At 40.1% G+C, this 4,019-nt stretch overlaps 1 pseudogene; it reads left to right on the top strand.

Moving 5' to 3' along the window:
- Positions 1–263: 263 nt before the first annotated feature.
- LOC114736025 (alanine--glyoxylate aminotransferase 2 homolog 3, mitochondrial-like) lies at positions 264–3,158 on the top strand (annotated as a pseudogene).
- The last annotated feature ends 861 nt before the right edge of the window (positions 3,159–4,019 follow it).

Raw genomic sequence — 4,019 nt, forward strand, 5'->3', positions numbered from 1 at the left:
ATTTAATATCAGACAAAACCAAGATCATCGTCATAAAGCAGTAATAAAGACAAAACCGAGATGATACTCTAAAGCCTAACCGAAGCCAGAGGACGACGCTTGAAGTGCTCGACACCAGGGGAGGGAAGCCTAACTTACCAGCCTGAAGCCAGAGGACGCTTGACGCGACCATGCATAAATTTTATCAGCAGGTAGTAACATCGGCGAGGATTTCCCGGTGGAAGGGCCGTTTCCTTTCCAGCATCGCTCGAAGCAGTGAAAGCGCCGATGTTCTCCGGAAATGCCGTGTTTTGATTACACTCCTGCACCCTACAATGGGCCTTCCGCATCCGATCTCTTGAAACGGCGCAGAGAGTATCTGTCCACCTGCCTTGGTCCTTTCTACGATAACCCTGTAAGGCCTTCGAACTGTTCTTTGTAGTTTCTTGTTTAATTCCTGATCAATATTCAAGACTGCTGCATTTTGCATCCAATGTTTCGACTTTTTATGTGGTGGCAGTTGAATCTGGTTGAGGGTAAGATGCAATACCTGTTTGATGAAAATGGTCGCCGCTATCTGGACGCTTTTGGTGGAATTGCCACGGTTTCATGCGGGCATTGCCATCCTGATGTGGTTGAAGCAGTTGTGAACCAGACTAGACTCTTGCAGCATACCACTGTTGTTTATTTAAACCATGCAGTTATTGATTTTGCAGAGGCATTGGCGTCTAAGTTGCCGGGAGAACTCAAGGTTTTTTTTTTTTTTTTAATGGGAATTTACAGTCTCATGATTGAAACCGTCCTCCGATGCTAATTGTCATTGATGACGGGTTTTCAGGTCGTTTTCTTCACAAATTCTGGGACAGAAGCCAATGAGCTTGCATTAATGATTGCCCGGCTATACACTGGCTGTCAAGATATAATTTCGATCAGAAATGGCTACCATGGAAATGGAGCAGCCACAATGAATGCCACTGCACAAAATTTTCACAAGTTCAATGTTGTACAGGTGCCCCTTCCGCATCTCTGACTTCTAGCAGAAATCAAAAATAACTGAAGCTGCATGTTCGTTGCACCATAACTTGCACTCACTCTTGTTACTGCCTTTATGCTGGTAGACTGGAATCCACCACGTGCTTAACCCCGATTCCTACAGAGGTGTTTTTGGTTCAGATGGACTAATGTATGCAAAAGATGTTCAAGATATAATTGACTATGGCACGAGCGGTCGTGTAGCCGGGATTATTGCTGAAGCCATTCAGGTAATGTCACTATTTAGCTATATAATATAGTAAAAGACTAAAAGGTAATGATGTTTTGCGTTTCATAATGGCATGTGTAATATGAAGTGAAAGATTCATGCTTGACAGGGAGTGGGTGGAGTGATCGAGGTGGCTCCAGGTTACTTGCCAGCAGTTTATGGCATGGTCAGAAAAGCAGGAGGCATCAGTATAGCTGATGAGGTCCAGTCAGGGTTTGGCCGCACCGGGAGTCACTTCTGGGGCTTTGAGGCTCATGGAGTTGTGCCTGATATTGTAACTGTTGCGAAGGTATATAACTTCTTTAGGGAGCTCGCAATATGTCTGATTTTCATTGGTCACGCTTGGATAAAACACCGATTGTCAAGCATTCATCATATTTTAACCAGCGACAAGAAGTACCCTTGATAAGCTGGGTCATTTTATTGTTGTTATTTTGATGAAATGGGTCACTTTATTTCTGCTGGTGTTGAGTTTCATTATTCATGGCGATGTCAGGGAATTGGCAACGGTGCACCTATTGGTGCAGTCATAACAAACTCCTCAGATTGCAAAGGTTTTAACACAGCGCACTTATTTAGTACATTCGGAGGAAATCCAGTCTGCACTGCTGCTGGGCTGGCTGTTTTAAGAGTAATCGAGAAGGAAAAGCTTCAACAGAATGCATTTATTGTGGGGAAACATTTAAAAGATCGTCTTTCTATGCTAATGGAAAAGCATGAAAGTGAGTTTGTTTTATTCTTTTCACTTTTTGACTGGCTTCCTGGGTTAGGGTGAGATCTGTCAGTGTTGATGACTAATATGTTTCACTTGCTTTCAGTAATTGGTGATGTGAGGGGCAGAGGTATGTTGCTTGGTGTTGAGCTTGTGAAAGATCGTCAGTTGAAAAACTCCTGCTAAGGCTGAAATGCTCCGGATTATGGAGCAGATGAAAGGCTGTTCAGACTCTGTCTTCATGATGTTTTTATGTTCACAAAACTGTATTATGATTTTTCTATCTTGTTACGATGCAGATATACAATATTAACAAGTTTTGATTGCAAGAATTTCAGATATGGGAGTGCTAATTGGGAAAGGTGGTTTTCATGGCAATGTTATACGGATCACGCCCCCACTTTGCTTCACTATAGAAGATGCAGGTCGACAGTCAATAATTATCTTCATTCATCAACCTTTTCTTTCTCTTACTACAGCCTGTCATCTGTTTGCTAATTCTGGCTATTTCTTTCATTTTAGATTTCGTTGTAGATGTGATGGACTATGCAATGTCAAAGATGTGAAGCATATGCAATAATCTTGGATGAAGAACATTGTTTCATCTCTAATTCTCTCATGGCATAAAAGTAGTCAGTGCTCAGGTCTATTTGAACTTTGAAGGATAAGTTGTTTAGGCAAGTTAGTCTCTTTTCTGCAGAGGATGCCAGGTGTATTTCAACTTTTTGCGATATTTGTGGAACTAGTGAACTTTGCATTCCCGGAGTGCCAATAATACTTAAAATTATGAAACTAGACATTCTTACCGAGTACTGAACTGATAGAGACAGATATTAATGGGAAGAAGATGAAATTACTGATTTCATGGCATATCCCTGCACCACTTTCTTCTGGCAGCTCAGTTTTAGCCAAGACAGAGACCGATAAACAGATTAACTTCATGAAGCCTAACAACAACAACAACAACTATTGCTAAAGTTCTTCATGCTATATGCTGGATAATCCATCATCCCGCTGGAAGATAGAACAATCAGATACTGGTAAATCAACGGCAAAATTGTTGAATACAGGAAACCGGGGAAATGATATAGTAACTGAAACTTCTGCGCCCTGCTTCCTTGCCAAATCAATTTACTGTAATGTGGGAACACGTGTTAATGTCCGTCATAGCATACCAGCACAAACAACGTGAGTTTGACACAGTAATGTATGATGAGTCGCGAGGTTTTTTTTTGTTTTATCTCCTCTATTTTTTTCAAAGGCTCTGTTAGTATTGAGTCATAGTAGTATAACAATAAATAGAGTAGGGACAACGGATAACGTTGGACGAACCACATTGGAATTGACGCATAAATTGAAGTACTCCATGATCGTAAATGCAAGGAACCCTCCTCATCCTAAGGCTTTGTTTGGTTCAATGGAGGGGAGGGGAGGGGAGGTTAATTGAGGGGAGGGGAGAGGAGGGGAGGGGAGGGGAGATAATGGGTTTTGTTTGGTTGGAGGGGAGGGGAGAGGAGGGGAGAGATTTTTGTTTGGTTCACAAGGGGAGGGGAGGGGAGGAGATTATAAATTGACAAATATGCCCCTATCTTTATATTTAGACTGATTATTCTTTTATTATAATTTTATATCAAAATTATGATTTCCTAATTTATCAATTTCAAAAAAACCAATTACCTCACTTATATGTGATAAAAAAATATGAAATAAAAGTATATATATATGAGAAAAATGAATGGGAGAAAAAAAAAAGACAAGACCTTAACTATATAATAATACCCTCCACATATTAGAAAATAAAAAATATATATGATATTAATAGTGTCATTTTATAATTATAATATATATTAATATATATAATTAATTAATATATATGCATATTATATTTGTGCGTGTATATAATTGAGCGACCGCGAAAGGAAATGCGCCAAAAAAATATCAAGAGGACACCACTGGAATATTCAAAAAATGACATGGGCATATTTGTCAAGATTCTCATAATATTTCTCCCCCCTCCAAAAAATCCCAATTTGGGAGGGGAGGAGGGGGAGGGGAGGGGAGCACAAA

This window comes from Neltuma alba, unplaced genomic scaffold, assembly GCF_004799145.2.
Source record: "Neltuma alba isolate B1F8T4 unplaced genomic scaffold, ASM479914v2 tig00013285_pilon, whole genome shotgun sequence".
In the NCBI taxonomy this organism is placed as follows: domain Eukaryota; kingdom Viridiplantae; phylum Streptophyta; class Magnoliopsida; order Fabales; family Fabaceae; genus Neltuma; species Neltuma alba.